This window comes from Protopterus annectens, chromosome 4.part0 (genome assembly GCF_019279795.1).
Source record: "Protopterus annectens isolate FY-2018-M chromosome 4.part0, PAN1.0, whole genome shotgun sequence".
In the NCBI taxonomy this organism is placed as follows: domain Eukaryota; kingdom Metazoa; phylum Chordata; order Ceratodontiformes; family Protopteridae; genus Protopterus; species Protopterus annectens.
The window spans coordinates 965,043,326-965,062,679 of NC_056733.1; the positions used below are offsets into that span (position 1 = coordinate 965,043,326).

Below are 19,354 nucleotides of genomic sequence, written 5' to 3' on the forward strand. Positions count from 1 at the left end.
TGAGAAATGCCATAGAGGTACATGTAGCCCTGGTAGAATGTGATCTTATTCTCCTGTGGAGTAGGTTTTCCATGGTGCTTGTAGCAGAAATGAATGCAATGGGCTATCCATTTGGAAATGATTTGCTTTGAAATGGCCTTCCCCTCTGCCCCTGCAGCAAAGCCAACTAGCAGCTGGCTTAGTCCTGTCCAAATAGAATCTAAGTTGTCTGTGCACGTCCAGAGTGCAGTATCAGTTTCCCTTTGTTTTGTGGATTAGGGAAAAAGGCAGGCAAATGAATGGAGTGGTTTAGGGCCACACTAGACACCACCTTGCGCATAAAGGAAGGATTAGTCCCGAGGGAAACCCTGTCCTTATGGAAGATAATGAAGGGTTCCACTGCCATGAGGGCTTGTAATTCCAACACTCTTCTTGCTGAAGTGATGGCTAGAAGTAAGGCTGTTTCCCAGGAAAAGAATTTCAACTCTGCTGTTACAGCTGGCTCAAAAGGGGGGGGGGGTGAGCTTTTCCAACACAAAGTTAAGGTCCCAGGCTGGAATGGGAGTTCTTCGGGGGGGGGGGGGGTCTTAAATTTTTGGCCCCTCTAAGGAATTGTTTTAGCAAGGGGTGAGAGAAGAGGAGTGGCTCAGCATTACAATAAACTGAAATGGCAGAGGGATGAATCTTAATTGACGAGAAGGATAGGCCCTTGTGGAGCATTTCTGTTAAGTACTCTAGAATATGAGGTAAGCTAGGCACCATTGTGGCCAACCCCTGAGCCTGACTCCAGGAGCAGTATCTTTTCCATTTTTCAGCAAAGGACTTTCTGGTACTATTCCCTCTGACTCCAGAATGACATCCAGCACCTGCTTACTGAGGGATGCTAGAGGAGAGCTCAAGGAATTAGCCAGGCTGCAAGGTTCAGGGTTTGAAGCTGAGGATGCAGAATCTGGCCCGCCTTGCTGGGACAGCAGGTAAGGGGTCTGAAGCAGGTGCCATGTTTGTAGCAGTGACAGACTGCGCCAGAAGGGGGTACCAGTGCTGGCGTGGCCTGTATGGCGAAATCAGTATTGTTCTTGGCTTGTCCTGTTTGATCTTTAGTAGAACCTTCGAGAGGAGAGGCAGAGGGGGGAAGGCCAGGTAAAGGACAGGGCATTCACTTTCCAAGCTTGACTGCGGGGAGTTCTGGTGCAGAATTTGTTCAATTAGTAGTTCTGAAGTTAGGCAAGCAGGGCTACATCTGGGGTCCCCTTTTGTTCAAGAGGTTGAATATTTTGGGTTCTAGTTTTCATTTGTGTGGGTCCATGAGATTTCTGCTCAAGTCTTCTGCCAGTGAATTTAGTTTGCCTGGCAAGAATTGAGCTTGTAGGTGCAGTTGGTAGCTCAAGGCGGTGCTCCACAGAGCCATGGCTAGTCTGCAGAGAGCGTAGGAGTGGGTTCACCCCTGCTTGTTTATGTACCATATAACTGTGGTGGTGTTTGTCTTTACCAATAGCTGTCCTGGGAGAATAAGGTCTTTGAAGGCTGTCAGAGCATTCTGTACAGCTAACATTTCTTTTTACTTGATATGCACGTGCATATGTCACGGGTTCCATTTACCCTGAATGTACTGCTCTGCCATGTGAGCCCCCCCATGCATAGTCTGATGCATCTGTTACGGTTTGGGTGACAGGGGGTAGAGTGAAAGGGAGTCCCTTGTTGTGGTAGCAGGCCTCTGCCCACACCAAAGGAACTCTTTCCTTAGACAAGGAATGATAGGAATCATTGTTTCCAGGTCCTGAGAATATTAACACCATAAACCTTTTTAGATACCATTGGAGTTTCCTCATATACAGTCTTGCAAACGGAATTATCAGAATGCAAGAGGCCATGAAAGTACAGTTGTGTACACTTACCATAAATGCAGATGTTCGAGTGTATTCACTGTTGCAGTCATTACATTTGGGTAATCTGCTGGCAGGTTGCCCTCAGTTGGCTATTAAAGTCTTGGGTCCTGCGTCGGTTGCTGTCCCTTCTTCCATGACGCCAGGTCGTCAGGAGTATAAAACATGCAGCAGACGCCATTACATCAGTTTTTCTTGCCTCAGATGTCAGGTGCCCCCCAAATGGGGAGCAAAATATAATATATATATATATATATATATATATATATATATATATATATATATATATATATCCACACACACACACACACACATCCATATACATATATATATATATATATATAGATATATATATATACATATATATATATATATATATATATATATACATATATATATATATATATATATATATATATATATATATATATATATATACATATATATATATATATATATATATATATATATATTTATATATATATATATATATCTATATATATATATATATATATATATATATACATATATATATATATATATATATATATATATGTAGAATAACAAACACAAAACATATACCGCCAAACAAAAGCAAATACACCAAAAAGGCTTTTAAAGATAGTAACAGAAATGAGAGGTACAGTTAGAGAAAAAAACGGGGATGGAGGGAGGGTAACCAGGACTGCAACAGTGAATACACTCGATCATCTACATCTATGGTAAGTGTACACAACTGTACTATGTTCTTCGTGTTTCACTGTTGCAGTCATTACATTTGGGTAGAATCCCAAAGCTATGGTTGAAAGGATGGATTTATACAGCATTAGGAGCAGCTATAAGGCCCTGCAGGACAGCAGTGGCAAAGCCTGCTCTGGATTTAGAGAAGAGATGTAAATGGTAATGTTTGGTGAACGTATGAACTGAGCTCCAGGTAGCAGCTTATAGAATGTTTCTACTAGGAACCCCTCTGAGAAAGGCTGCAGAAGTAGATGCAGCCCTGGTGGAATGAGATCTGATCCCCTTGGGGACAGGTTTACCATGGTGCATATAGCAGAAACTAATACGATAGCTTATCCACTTGGAAATAGCCTGCTTTGAAATAGCCTTTCCCTCTGCCCCTGCAGCAAATGCCACCAGTAATTGTTCAGATTTTCTTAGAGATTTTGTCCTGTTTAAATAGAATCTTAGTTGTCTGTGCACATCCAATGAATACAGAATCCGCTCACCCTTGTTCTGTGTATTTGGGAAGAAAGTTGACAGACGAATGGTCTGATTAAGGGCCACACTAGATACCACTTTAGGCATAAAGGATGGACTGGTCCTGAAAGCCACCCTATCCGGGTAAAAAATAATTAAAGGCTCCACTGCCATAAGAGCCTGTAGTTCTGAAATCCTTATAGCTGAAGTGACTGCTAAAAGAAAAGCTGTTTTCCAAGAAAGACATTTTTGGTCTGCAGTAGCAGCTGGCTCAAAAGGAGCTAGAGTGAGATTTTCCAGAACAAAATTGAGGTCCCATGCAGGAGGTGGTGCTCTCCTGGGCGGTCTTAAATTTTTGGCCCCTCTGAGGTGCTGCTTTAGTAGAGGATGAGAAAAGAGGGGAGGCTCTGTGTTGCAATGAGCTGAAACGGCAGAAGTATGGATTTTTATGGAAGAAAAAGATAGGCCCTTGTGAAGCATCTCAGTTAAGTATTGCAGAATCTGAGGAATATTGGACATTGCTGTGCTTATTCCTTGTGCTTGGTTCCAGGCACAGAATCTTTTCTATTTGTGAGCATAAGATTTTCCAGTACTAGGCCTTCTAGCCTCCAAAATGACATCCATCACAGGTTCGCTGAGAGATGCAAACTGGTGAAATTAGCTGATTAGCCATGCTGCAAGATTCAGAGTTTGAAGCTGAGTGTGCAGAATTTGATAGTTCTGCTGAGACAGTAGGTAAGGTGTTTGAGGAAGGTACCATGGAGGAATGAGCGACATATTGTGTAGGAGCGGGTACCAGTGTTGGTGAGGCCAGTCTGGAGCAAGCAGAATCATTTTTGGTTTTTCCTGTCTGACTTGTAGTAAAACCCTGGAGAGCAAAGGCAGAGGGGGAAAGGCATACACTAACAGATATTTCCAGCTGAAGGATACAGCATCCACTTTCCAAGCTTTTTTTGTGATGAATTCTTCTGCAGAAATTTGTCCAACTGATAGTTTTGGGGTGAGGCAAAAAGATCTATGTCTGGGCTCCGCCATTTGCGTATCAACATGCTGAAGATTTGTGGATCCAGTTTCCATTCGTGTGGGTCCATAAGATTTCTGCTTAGTTCGTCTGCCAGAGTATTTTGCTTTCCTGGCAGGAATTGAGCTTGTAGATGTATTTGATAAGTCATGGCTGTGGTCCACAAGGCCATGGCTAGTCTGCAGAAGGGGTAGGAATGGGTACCCCCCCCCCTGCTTGCTTATGTACCACATGACTGTGGTGTTGTCTGTCTTTATCAGTAGTCGTCCTAGATGAAGTTAGTCCTTGAAGGCTGTCAGAGCATTCTGTACAGCTAGCATCTCGTTCTGACTGATATGCAGGTGCATTTGATTTGGGCTCCATTGGCCCTGAATGCATCTCCCTGCCAGATGCGCCCGCCAAGCATAATCTGATGAGTCTGTAGTCAGGGTTTGGGCGGCAGGGGGTGGAATGAATGACAGTCCCTTATTTTGGTGGTAGGCCTCTGCCCACCATAGGAACTCTAGCTGCAGGCAAGGAATGATAGGAATCATTGTTTCCAGGCTGTGACAATGTTGACTCCATAAGCTTTTTAGGTACCACTGAAGTTTCCTCATATGCAGTCTTGCATATGGAATTAGAAGAATGCAGGAGGCTATGAACCCCAAGGCCTGCAGAATTTGTCTTGCAGATAGCCGGGTTTTTCTGGCCACCTGTTTGAAGTAAGTCATCAATTGAATTTGTTTTTCTGGCTTAAGGTAAGTCATCTGGGCAGTTGTAAGCTTGCACCCAGGAATGTAATTTTTTGAGAGGGTACCAGTTGCGATTTCTTTTCGTGTATGGTGTACCCTAGACAAGTTAGAAGCCTTTTTACAAACGCCAGATGTTTTAGAAGAGTGTTCTTGTTTTCTGCCTGAATTAGACAATCGTCCAGGTATGGATAAATTTGAATATTTCTTTGGCTGCAAAATGCAATTACTGGTGCCAGGCACTTTGTGAAGACCCTGGGCGCTGTAGATAAGCCAAAGGGCAGTGCAGAGAACTGGTAATGCAAACAGCCTGCTTTGAAGCGGAGGCATCTTCTGCAAGATTCCCTGATTGGGACATGCAGGTAAGCCTCTTAAGTCTAGAGTTACCAACCAGGCATCCTTGCCTAGCATAGGCAGTAACTGTTGTAGAGTCAGCATCTTGAATTTTGGAATGTCCAGAAATGTATTTCGAATGGATAAGTCCAGAATTGGACGCCAGGATTTGACTTTTCTGGGTACCAGGAAAAGTCTTGAATAAAAACCTTGTCCCTTTTCTGGTACTGGTTGAATAGCTCCCATATTCATGAGGGACATAACTTGTTTCTGGGCCTCTGCCAACTTATTTGGAGGCAGATCTGGCCATCCGTTTGGGATTGGCAACGTGTGGAAATGAAATCTGTATCCCTGGGATACTTTATTTAAAACCCATTTGTCCTGAGTAATCAGTTGCCAGTTTTGTGCATGAAGTGCCAGTTTTCCCCCCAAAGGGGCAGCCAAAAGATAAGTGCTTGGTGATTGCAGTGGAAAGTCATTGAGACGGTTTTCCGTAGGAAGGTGCCTTGTTACTTCCAGATTTGGAGGTGGAGGCACCCCAATGCATTGTTCTATAAGTTCCTTGCGACAAACCTGGAGCCTTTGGTATGTCTGGGTTTGACCTGAGCGGCTTTAGTGGGTACTGGAAAGGACCAGTTCTTAGTAGGCCAGTGTCTACTGAACCTGGGTGGCTGCACTTGTAGGAAATGTTTTACAGTTTGCATAGATTTAGCTTTATTTTCCATCTTTTTCAAAACTTCTTAAGCCTTATTACCAAATAGACTGTCCTGTTGTAAAGGAGCATCCAACAATTTTGCTTTAACGTGGTCAGGCAGATTTTGCTCCTTGAGCCAAGCATGCCTTCTTATCACAGATCCAGTTTCAGCAACCCTGCAAAAGGCCTCCAAGGAATCAAAACCACATTGCAAAGTATGTTTTCCAACTTGTTCAGCTGAATGCAATAAGTCCTGCAACTCTATTTTCCACACAGTCAGAAATCAACATCATTTGCTGTTTAAGTAAACCCATGACATGCTGCTGATATTTTAAGCATATGAAATTGACAGTTTAAAACCCCGATTACCAAGGCTGCAGACGTGTAATCTTTCTTACCCCATCTATCCAGCGCCCTGGAATCTCTATCAGAAGGGGTAGGATTTTCATAAGCAGAAGCCTTAACGCCCTTGGGACCCTGAGAAATGGTTTCAGGGCCAGCAGTAGGGTTTTTAAAGAGGAATTTGTGGGAGTCAGGAACCCAGTAATATCTGTCTGGCTTACTAGGAGCCGGAGGCAATGAATCAGGAGTCATGCTTGACTCTGAGAAAACATCATCAACAATGTCTAAAACAGGAGGTACAGCCAAAGGCCTATGCTGAGGTAAAAGAAGGAAATCCCTAAGCCTCTTTTTAGATTCTGAAAAGTCCTGACTCTCCCAGTGAAAGTATTCCCTTAAGGTATGCAAAGTTTCTCCAAAAGAAAAATCCTAAGGAGGAGAAGCAGAAGGGATGGAATCTTATGCATCAGAGTCCTAATAAGGTGGCATAGATGATTCCTGATCAGAAGAGGAATCAGAAGAAATAGAAACCTGATCTGAAGATTCATAGTCAGTGCCTTGCCTAGACCTCTTAGCAGGAGGGGGATGGGTACCCCTGATCAAGGTAATTAAATGCTCAGCCATTTTGATCATTTGTTTTTTGGGCATTGGGGCCTGTACATGTGGCCCAAGTGTCAGTTTCTTAGACATAGTAGTTTTTGGCCTTAGTTTTCATGATGGCTTTGGTTTAATATATAAATCCTTAGGCCTGAAAACACCCTTAGAAGCCGGTGCCTGCTCAGCGGCTCTGGACCCATCTAAGGTAGAGACATCCGCGGGTTCAATACTTAAAGTATCTTGTGGCATACCGGACTCCAAATGGGTCTCAGTAGAGGCCTGCGAATCAAATGTAGCGGGTATCAGGGGCTGCGAAAGCACCTCACTAAGTACCAGGCGAACCTGCGACTGGCTTATGAGAAGCTTCGTCTGTTTTGGACCTCACCGGTCTGTCTGTCTTTTTCTTTGCATTTTTTAGGTATTCCGGTAGTCGGATTGTTAACAGAAGACATTTCTGGACAGATAAATCTCGAGCCAAAATATTTAGAAGCAAAAATATACCAACGTTTAATAGTGCATTGATTAAATTTAGCACAAAGCTGACAGCAAGGCACGTTGTGGTCAGGGCCTAGGCAAGGAATACAGTACAAATGAAAATCCTTATGAGGTATTTGCTTTCCACAAGTAATACAATTATTAACTTTTGCTGACATCGGTAAGGAGCAAGAAAAAGTTTCCCCAACGGGGTACTTAGCTTTTAGTAGAAGACTTTGTTTCTGAAACTCGAAAACAAAAATTTCAGGAGTCGGCCAACCGGCACTTGCGAACTGCTTCTGCTTCCAACACCACGTGGCAAGAAAGACTGATGTAATGGCATCGGCTGCATGTTTTATACCCCTGACGACCTGACGTCACGGAAGAAGGGACAGCAACTGACGCAGGACCCAAAATTTGTTAATCAGGCCGACTGAGGGCAACCTACCAGCAGATTACCCAAATGTAATGACTGCAACAGTGAAACACTAAGAACATCCCCGGAGCTTGCAGTATTTTCCTTGCAGATAGCTGGGTTTTAGTGGCCAATAGTTTGAAGTAGGTTGTCAAATAAACTTTTTTCTCCGGAGTGAGGAATGTCATCTGGGAAGTTGTGTTCAAGAATGCTCCCAGGAATACAATCTGTTGGCAGGGTACTAGGTGAGAATTCTTTTCATTGATGATGTACCCCAGTGAGAATAGAAGTTTCTTTACAAACGCCTAGTGTTGTAACAGTAAAGTCCTGGCTTTCTGCCTGACTCAGACAATAGTCCAGGTATGAGTAAATTCGAATATTTCTGCTTGCAAAATGCAATGGCTGGAGCTAGACACTTTGTGAACACCCTAGGCGCAGTAGATAAGCCAAAGTGAAGTGCAGAGTACTGAAAGTGCATGGAGCCCGCCCTGAAACGTAGGTATTCTCCGCAGGATTCTCTTATTGGAATGTGCAAGTAGGCTTCCTTTAAGTCTAGGGATGCCAGCCAGGCATCCTTGGCTAGCATAGGAAGAAGAGTTAGCATTTTGAATTTTGGAACCACCAGAAAGGTGTTGAGAATAGAGAGGTCCAGGATAGGACGCCAGGAGTTTTCTTTTCTGGGTACCAGAAACAGTTTTGAATAAAAACCTTGTCCACTTAGTTCTGCTGGGACAGGTTGAATAGCTCTGACATTGAAAAGGGAGAGAACCTACTGTTGAGCCTCTGCCCATTGATTTGGGGGGAGGTCTGGCCAACCATTTGGGCTGGTAGTGTGTGGAAGTGGAATCTGTATCCTTGGGAAACAATGTTCAAAACCTATTTGTCCTGGGTACTGAGTTCCCAGTTTTTTGTATGCAGAGCAAGCTTTCCTCTTAAGGGAGCAAGTAGTTGAGCAGGGCTTGGAAGGGTAAGGTTTGGAAGGGTTAAGGTCAAGTCATAGTGTCATTTTTCCGTAGGGGGGTGGCTTACTACTCCCTGCTTTGGAAGTGGGAGCCCCCCACTGCTTAGATCTGTGCGTAGCCTGAGACTGAAGTGTTTTTCCTGGTTTCCCACATTTCTAAGCTAGTATAGTCCAGTGTTCTCTTTCCTCTCTCCCACTTTTTAAAAGAAATCTAAAACACTACTTCAATAACCACTGGTTATGCTTCTGTTGTAACCCTGACTAACATTTTCTTGTCTCTGATCTTCTACCTTCTCCAATTACAAAACTTCTTAAAATACTTTTTTTTTCTCTCATATAAATTATACATGTATACTAGTAAACTATGACCTAAGATTTGTTCCTAATAAGAGTACCTTATTAAAAAGAAAAAAAAAAAACAATTTTTTTATTCTTCTATATTTCATAATTTTCTTTACCAATTTCTTTAGCTTACACTTTCTGTTATAAGTACATCTGTTTAAAACTGTTTTTTATGTTATAATTATTGCTGCATAAGACTGTCTCTATGCTATTTTTTGTTAAATTGTATGCTATTTCCTGGAGATTTTCTCCCTGGGCCTCTACTGAAAATGGACATATATCCAGTTAGACTAGCCCGGTCAACAAATATAAAATAAATAAATAAATAATAAATAAGTGTTCAGGCTAGTGCTGATTTCAGGGCTGTCATAATTTTCTGAGTTGCCCATACCTTACTTGGATAGAGGGAGGTTCCTCTGTTTCTATGTTCACCAGTGAGAAAGGGAGCTTTGAGCAGCCATCTGTCCCTGGAGGAGTGGTTCCAGCCCAGAAGTTAGTAGTTTACAGGCCATTTTGGGCTAACTTCTCTCCAGACCTCTCAACCAATTGGGGACAAATTTCAACAGAATCAGGGACAAGTCAAGAAAAAATCAGGGACAATCAGGGTCACTTTTAAAATATTAGTGCTATTAACTTGAAACATTGACAGAATCAGAGCATATGAATTAATGCACATTTCTGAAGTAAAAGAAGTTTATAACTCTTAATTATTGTCATTATTCATTAAGTGTAATTCACCACCTTTCCTCCAAAAGTCACTAGTTTTAGGAAGAATTAAGAGGGACAGAGTTAAAATCTGATTCAAAATCAGGGACGTTCCTGAAAATCAGGGACAGTTGAGAGGTATGCTTCTCTCTCTTTCATTTCCCTGCTGTGAAAACAATGTTTGCATGGCTTTGCACGTCTGGGCAGCGCCGGTTAGCTAGGGCTAAATTTATCCCGGCTTCACCAAGTCTCCTCTTCAATTTTTCCCTTGTCTAACTCTCAACCTAAGCATTTAAAAAGCATCCTACAGCTCAGCACTTGCTCAGACCTAACAGTAAGCACTAATATACCCCGACACTTCATAGCCCAGCAGGTCAAGGCTCATTATTCACCCCTCACCAACCAAGCGACTAAGCAGCTCACCCTACTATTCAGGCATGACCAAAGGGCAATTTCAGGTATACTCTCCAGTCCAGCTGGTGAACCTGGGTATCCTGAGGCAATGTTTCAACTGCCTCAAGTACACAGACAACCCTCTCCTCCTACCACAAAATATTAACATATGCAGGAGATGCAATTATATAGCTAAATTGGAGGCTAAGCTCTCTCCACCCAAGACTGGAACAGGCAGTCATGAGGAGAAGGTTAACACTTGCACCACACCTCCAGCCTCACACAGACATACTAAACCAGCGCTGGCAAAAAATAAACAAATACATAAAATCATACTCAGAGGCTCTAAATAAAAACCTGCAAAAGCAGAGACCTCCAAAGCAGACACCCAAAAAACCTGCACATCCCGTCAAAAACCAGACAACATATAAAACACAAAATCAGTGTGCCGCACAATCACAGCCCAAAAGGCGAAATAACATACCTAACACACTAGTAATAGACGACTCTATAGTCAGGCACACTGGCGTCCCACTCATTAGGCTGGACAACAAGGAGGTTACTGTTAGCTGCCTGTCTGGAGCCAGAATCCGCCACATAACACAAGCACTCACGTCACTCCAGAACGAGTACAAATATGACTTTGTCATTGTTCATGTTGGTGTGAATGACCTGAGACGTACCTCCCTGGACTACATGAAATGAGATATGGAAGAGCTCTCGGATCATGTAGCCCAGGCAGGTATGACCCTGATCCGGAGTAGCATCCTGCCCTCACCAAGAATGATACCACAGTAAAGAAAAATTATCAATTTCAACAACTGGCTAAGCTTCTGGTGTCATTCAAAGGGAATCCAGTGTCTGTCAACCTGGGACGACATGCTTGACAAGCCTCGTTGCTTCGCAAGAGACTGCTTGCACCTGTCACCCCCTAGGCTTTCGAATACTGGCCAAGACTCTTGCTGCCCCCATAGTGTATTTTTTAGGCAAGGCTCAAAAGTCAAACCCACCTCCGTAAACAGCACAAATACAAAAAATGAGGGTTATGCTACTCAACGCCAGGAGTTTAAATCTCAAAATGCATGCGCTCGAAGCACTCCTCAGTATGGAGAATGTCGACATCTGTGCAGTAAATGAAACCTGGTTCAAGGCTCCACAGAGCATCCCAGCCCTACCGGGCTACAACTCATACCACATATTTCGGCCACAGAACATGGACCGAAACACAAAAGGAGGGGGTGTGTCCATATTCATCAAGGATACCTACACCTCCAGGTTAGTGGTGCAGCATGATACCTCTGAGATCATCCATGTGCAACTAACATCGGGCAAATCTGTAATGCAAATTGTGGCCTGCTACAGATCACCCTCCATGACCCAGGACCACCACTCCGCCTTTCTGGAGACACTGGAAAACATGAAGGTCCTACCGAACACCCTGATATTGGGTGATTTCAATTACCCTACCGCTAACTGGGAAAACTACTCAAGTAGAAACTCCCAGGTCCAACGCTTCCTGGAATTTATCAACTCAAATGCCCTGGATCAGCTGGTAAACTCCTCTACCAGAGGAGAAAACATACTGGACCTGGTCATCACCAACATGGGCGACAGGTGTTCCGCACCTGAGGTCAACCAGTCACTGGTTAGATCAGACCATAAACTAATCACTCTGGATGTCCACACCACACCACCACCCCCAAACAAGGAAACCACTGTGAAAAACTTTTCTATAGCAAACTTCACCTTACTTAAGACAGAGGTGGTAAGTTTCACAGCCCACACACTAAAAGATAAGTGTCCAATATGCAGGAACCTTTACAAATGCACTCTATGAGCACCTACAAAGATGCATGGATCGTGCCATCTCTAGCAAAACCAAGACTCACTCCTCTAAGGGAAGGAAACCAGTCTGGTGGACCTCTGCCATAAACAAGCTATACAATAGAAGTAGTAAACTAGGTCAGGAAAAAAGCAAATCCGAAGAAGGAAAGACATCCCTGATCAGTATCAGTAAGAAACTAAGGTCCCTCATAAAATCATCCAAGGCCAACTTCGAAAGAAAAATAGCCAAGGATTCCAAAGATAACCACAAAGCCTTCTTTAGCTATGTCAAGAATCTAAGTGGCAACTCACAGATATGCTCTGAGCTAGCTAGTGCAATACAGCTCAAAATATACTGAACCTACTGATATTGCCAACATCCTGGCAGATAGATTCAGTGCAAACTTCACCCCCCTCTCACCCCCAAAAGGGCCCACAACAATACCGGAAAAGTGTAGTGTCCCGGAAATCACAGACGCACAGGTGAAAACAGCCCTTTCAAAAGCCAAAAGCAGAGTGTCCAATGGGGCCAGATGGTGCCCCAGGCTGCATCTTGCACGAACTACAGAACAAACTAACCCCCCACCTAAACACACTGTTCAACCTCAGCTTCTCCACAGGCTACGTACCCATAGAATGGTGCACAGCAACAGTTATTCCGCTCCACAAAGGAGGTGCCACAACTGACCCTGGTAACTATCGCCCCATAAGCCTGACTAGCCTGGTCTGCAAGGCTATGGAGTGCATTATCATGGAACTTATTAACAAAGACATTGGGTACCTCCAAACACTTGACCAGACTCAGTTCGGCTTTAAGGGCAGATCAAGCCTACTAATCCTGGTTGACTTCTTCGAGACAGTCACCAAGGACATAGATGATGGGAGGGTGGTTCACACAGCCTACCTTGACCTCGCCAAGGCTTTTGACACCATTCCCCACTTGGGAATTATAGAAAAACTCACCAGCCTGAATATAAACCCCTACGTCACAAGATGGGTTGCCAACTGGCTTACAGACAGAACCACACAGTAAGAATAGCAGGCTCCAGGTCCGACTCTAAACCAGTCACAAGTGGTGTTCCACAAGGCTCGGTCCTGGGACCCCTACTGTTCGACATATACTTCTCAGAAGTACAGACAAACACAGAAGGACTATGGCTAACCAAGTTCGCCAACGACTGCAAACTGGGAGCCATAACTGACTCTCCGGCTGACACGGACATTCTCCAAAAGGGCCTTACTGAGACAGACATCTGGTGTCAAAGTCATGGTCTCAAGCTAAATGCCAAAAATGCATAGTCATCCCGTTTGGGAAAAACAAAACACCCATGAATTATCACTTGGGTGGCAGCCCCCTTAAGACAGAAGAGGTAATAAGAGATCTGGGGACCCATGTAGATAGTAATCACTCCTTTGACAATCACATTGCCAAAACAGTTAGGAAATCCTTCTATGTAGCCCATGTAATTACTAAAGGGTTCGCATCTAGAAACAAAGAGGTTATAGTGCCCCTTCTACTCATCACTCATCAGACCCATCATAGAGTACAATGCCCCATTTGGGATGTACCTCACAAGACACTTCCAACAGCTGGAAAGACCACAAAAGTACCTCACCAAGAAGATTACTGGCCTCAAACATATATGTCATATGCAGCCCGACTGGAAAAACTCTGGCTGTACTCAGTGGCATATTGCTTACTCAGAGGTGATCTCTGCCTGACTTACAAAACAGTGTCCAACTCAGAACTGATGGACATGCTCCACAAAAGAAATCCAAGTCACTGCGAGCCACTCGCTCTAGTGAGCTAAACCTCGCCACAACAATAAATAGAACATGCTGGAGGAATTGACTCCTGTTACAGAGACTCCCCATGCTTTGAAACAAAATTCCTAACTACATTAGGCAGAGCCTCTCACTAACACTCAAGAGAAACCTTGATGAGTGGATGGGTAACAGAAAATACACCCCTGGGATCACTTCATTGGCTCTTCTTGGCAGAATCTCAGTTAATCAGTGGGACGGCGAAAGCTGACGCATTCACGCTAGGTAAAATGCCCTCGGGCAGATAGCCTAGTACCTACCTATGGGGGTCTGCTGCCCCTGGGTTTGGACTAAGAAGGCCTGGAAGGGACTGGAAATAACAAGTTCTTTGAAGGCCAGTGCCTACTGAATCTGGGAGGCTGTACTTGTAGAAAATCTTTAACAGTTTGCATAGATTTAGCCTTTTCCTCCATCTTTTTTCGGACTTCCTCTGCTTTACTACCAAAAAGGCGGTCTTAATTTAAGGGTGCATCCAGTAATTTAGCTTTAACATTATCTGGCAGGTTTTGTTCCTTAAGCCAAGCATGCCTTCTAAGTACAGACCCAGTCACAGCAGCCCTGCAAGATGCTTCTAAAGCATCAAAACCACATCGCAAAGTATGTTTATTAACTTGTTCTACAGAATGCATTAAATCTTGCAAGTCTTTGTGTTCGGCACAGTCAGGAAACATCATTTTCAGTTTAAGTAGTCCCATAATATGCTGCTGATACTTAACTGGCAATTTAGAGCCCTAATGGCCAAAATAGCAGAAGTGTAAACCTTCTTACCCCATCTGTCTAAGGCTCTAGAATCTCTATCAGAAGGGATAGTGTTTTGGGCAGCAGTAGCCTTAATGCCTTTTGGTCCTTGGGAAATGGTCTCTGGATCCACAGTAGGATTCTTAAAGAGGAACTTGTGAGTCAGGTACTCTGTAGTACCCATCAGGTTTTCTGGGAGCTGGAGGTAAAGTGTCTGGGGTAAGGCTAGACTCCAAGAAAACATCATCTACAATAGCCAGAACAGGAGAGATGGTTACAGGCCTGTCTTGAGGCTGGAGTAAGAATTCCCTAAGTCTCTTTTTGGACTCAGAATAGTCCTGGCTTTCCCAGCGGAAATGCTCCCGAAGGGTATGCAAAGTTTCACCAAAAGAAAAATCTTCTGGTGGAGAAGCAGAAGGAATGGAATCCTCTGCATCAGAATCCTGATAAGTAGAGAAGGGCAAATCCTGGTAATAAGGTCTTCAGCCATTCTAAGCATTTGTTTTTGAGGCATATGGGCCTGAGTCATCGGTTTGGTTGTCTGTTTTATAGGCGTAGTGCGAGTTTTAGGCCTGAGGAATTAGTTGGAAACGATGCTGTCGGTTTAATATGAAATTCTGTAGGCCTAAATACACCCTCAGAAGCCGGTGCCTTCAAAGCAGCTCCGGACCCATGCAAGGGAGAGACATCTGCAGGTTCCATAGTCGAAGACGCATCTCGCGGCATACTGGACTCCGAATGGGTCTCAGTAGGGACCTGCAAATCTGTAGTAGTGGGTATCAGGAGCTTCGAAAGCACCTCACTGAGTACCAGCGGACTGGCGACTAGCTGAGCGGAAGGGTTGTCAGCAGTTTTGGACCTATGCAGTCTGTCTCTGTCTTTATCCTTCTGTTTTTTCGGAAGACTGATAGTCAGAATGGCTTAAAGCCATTTCGGAGTACGGAGATCGAGAACTAGAGTATTTGGCTACAAAAATAGCCTGACGACGAATAGTTCGGGCATTGAACAAGGCACAAAACAGACAGTGAGGGGCATCATGGTCTGGGCCTAAACAGGTGACGCAGTAAGAATGAAAATCTCGGAGGTATTTGCTTTCCCAGGCAAGACAATTAATTTTTTCTGACATCAGTTACAGCAAGAAAAAAAGGATCCCCAATGGGGTACTTATCTTTTTTGAAGACTTCGGGTCTGAAACTCGAAAAACGAAAATTTCAGGAATTGGCCGACCGGCACTTGCAAACTGCTTCGAGCACCACACGGCAAGAAAGACTGATGTAATGGCGTCCGCTGCATGTTTTATACCCCTGACGACCTGATGTCATGGAAGAAGCATCAGACGCAGAAATCCAAAGACTCTGGTATTCAGGCCAGCTGAGGGCTACCTGCAGGCAGATAACCCAACTGCAACAGTGAAACACAAAGAACATCCCTGGTATCCATTTTTATTTGAAGCCCAGTAAATCTTTATGTACTACCATAAGTTTTTTTTTCTAATTTATGTGCTTCCTCTTGTACTGAGAGTCCCATGGGATATAGCCTGGGGGGGGGGGTAAGCATCAGTGGTGAGGGTTTGTCCCTGGGGTGTAAATCTGAAAGACAGGCCCCCAACTTTGGGTGCAAGCCTGTATCCACCAAACTCTTGTCTGAGGCAGGGTATTCGGTGCATTTCCGTGTCCAGGGACTGAGAACTCTGGCACCACATGTTCAAGTACCACTGAAAACCAAAAGCAGAAACCAATGGTGCAAAAACAACAAAGAAACGAAAGAAGGCACCACCAACCAGGAATGAACACGAACCAATGAAAGGATCCAAAAACAGTTTATTCCACAAACGCTAGTACTGTTACAACACGTTTTCATCATCAACTTCCTCAGTGAATGAAAAGCAACCACTAACAACCCTATATATACACAAACCTACTATCATCAATTGAATCAACAAATCAATTCTTAAAAACAGTTAATCAATTAGTTAATTATTCTAAAATAAACATTTTCACAAAGTAAAACTCGTACATTTAATAATTTAATTAAAACCACATCTAATAGTCACACCAATTTTAGAATTCATCCAAAACTTTTAATAAATAACAAATAAAATAAAATGAAATAAAATAAAAATAAAAACATTCGATTCAATCTTTTAACTTGTAATATACTGTGTATGTCTCCATCAAGTGGTGAAACTAAATATGGCATTTAAATTAAATAGTTGTAAAAATGTATGTACATAATCTGTATAAAAGCTTATAAGAATGAGTTTAAATGATCATTTTGAATTGACTTTAAATTAATGTTTTCACTACATCCTATATGTATTAAATTAATGAAACAACGATAGAAGTTAAAGTTTAGCAGATCTAATTTTAAGTTTAGGTGCAAGAGATACCATTTCATTAAGACCCGGAGATCTACTAGAATCCAACACAAGTTACCAATAAAGCTCCCTATGCTCAACAAGTGTTTCCCACATACCACCCCTTGGACTCACAACCACTTCCAAAATAAAAAAATTGAAAGCCAGATGTTTTACAAGTGGTGGCGTGCTTGTATAGTGCATTTTTCTCATTTTTTGTTCTTATTTCATATAGATGCTCGTAGATCCTCTGCTTTAACTTCCTTTCGCTTTTCCCAATGAAAAATGATCCACATACCTTACAAGTTGCTATGTAAACAATCCCTTTGGTGTTACAGTTAGCATAAGTATTCAACATTAATTTCCTTTTCCTGGAATTTAAATAGTCTCCTGTTGATAAAAATGTACAATAATTACAACACCCACATTTGTATAAACCCGTCTTCTCTTTTTTACCACTCAGTATATTACCTTGATCTGAGCCCCTCTCTAACATATTTTTAATGGTGTTGCCTTTTCTATATATGTAAACCAATTATTTTTCAAAAATATACTTCAAGTCTGAAATTTTCGTAAAGTTGTTCCATTCCTTGTCAAAGATTTTCTTGATGCCTCTAGAATTACCGTCATACGTTGTAATTAAACTAGATGTGTAATCTTCTTTTGGTTTGGTTACTTCTTTTGTTCCGTCCAAGATTTGAGTTTTACCTAAAATAGGGGCAAATCTATCATTTCTGTTTTTACACACTTCTGAAATTTTATCAAAAAATTCCCTTGGATATCCTCTGTTTAAAAACAGTTCTCTAAGTGTTCTTACCTCACTTAAAAACACCTCATCTTCAGAGGTCATCCTGCTTAACCGTACTAACTGTCCCTTTACCACCCCTTTTTTCTGATGTGGTGGATGGGAACTAGTACAGTACAAATAGGAGTTAGAAAAGGTTTCTTTCCTGTAAACCTTAGATGCAAAATGACCATTGTTTTTGGTAATGTGAACATCAAGGTAAGTTAGTTCATGTGGATTAAAATTGAAAGTAAACTCAAGAAAATCTGTAGTGTTGTTCACATATTCTACTAACTTGTCAAAGTTTTCATGTTCGCCAATCCATAAAAAACATAAATCATCCAGAAATCGACCATATAAAATCCAATAACCCTGGTAGGGTGAATTCAAAAGATATTTATTTTCCCAGTAAATCATAATAATGTTGGCATATGTGGGAGCACAATGTGCCCCCATGGCTACTCCCTTTTCTTGTTTAAAATATTCACCCTGAAAGTATATACAATTGTTTTTCAAGACCGTTTCCATAAGGGTTAATAGAACTCTGAAGTCTTTGTGTGAGATTTTTTTGCTGTCAACCAACATTTCTTCAAACCATTCCATGCCTAGTTTGTGTGGTATACACGTAAATAAATCCACAACATCAAGCGTACCAAATGCAATGCTATCGCAAAACAAAGAAGGTTCCAATTTTCTCAAAAAGTCCCAGGAGTCGACCAATGCATTCTTGTTTCCTTCTAGTACACATTTCACCTTTGAATCCACAAACTTAGCTAGTGGTGCTGTCACGGATCCTTCTGCTGAGACAATAGGTCTAAGCGGTGGGTCCTGTGAGTTTTTGTGCACCTTCGGGATTCCAAATATGCATGGCACCTTTGGTTTCTCCACATGTAAAAACCTGTATGTTTCAAAATCAATTGAACCCTCTAACAATAGGTCATTTAATAGCACTCATTCTTTTGTATGCAATGTTGATTTCATTGATAGATACTCTGGAATATTTGTCGGAGTCATTAAGAATGTCCATCATTTTCCCCTCGTATTGAATACTATCCATTAATACCACCCCTCCACCTTTATCGGGTTTCATAACCCTGACACTCCTGTTGTTGCTAATTTCCTTCAGGACATCCATTTCACTAGGAGTTAAATTGGGGTGTACATATTGATGGTTCAGGTTTGATCGTAGTTCTCTTCCCACTTTTAATTCAAAGTTTCTAAGTTGTGGGTGCAATGGTGGGTTGAAAGTGCTTCTACGTTTCAAACATTCATTTCCAATGGTTATATTTTTTCCATTAAAGAACAATTCTAAATTTTTCTTCCTAATGAATAGTTTTATGTCAACAAGTAATTTAAAAATATTGGTTCTTTGATTTGGAATAAAACCAAAACCTTTTGTAAATAAGTCAAAAAAAGATTTGTTAATGGAAACACTAGAAAAATTAAAAATGTTAAAATCCTTAAATGTCCATTTGTTACCTTCATGTGTAAAAACATTCATTAATTCCAAGCTTGTCCTTTCCTCCACTGGGGCCTCCAGGCCCTCCCCATGTAGTTTTTTTGAACAGTAGTCTACAGGTTCTTTATCCATTAGTCTTTCTGACCTTCTTAGTGGGGGATATTCAACCACATCATTGTTACTATCCCCAATCTCAGCTTCTTCCCACACATTTTCATCAAAAGGTTCTTTACCCCATCTTCCATAACCCCTTCCCTGTGTTAATTTTGGTTTTGGGTAGTGGGTTTTGTTCTTATATTCATTTA

At 42.3% G+C, this 19,354-nt stretch overlaps 1 protein-coding gene across 2 annotated transcripts in view; it reads right to left on the reverse strand.

The window, feature by feature from the left end:
* The window catches only part of CNOT6 (CCR4-NOT transcription complex subunit 6), a 1,957,714-nt gene that overhangs the window by 881,137 nt on the left and 1,057,223 nt on the right, over nt 1-19,354 (reverse strand). The window lies entirely within an intron of this gene.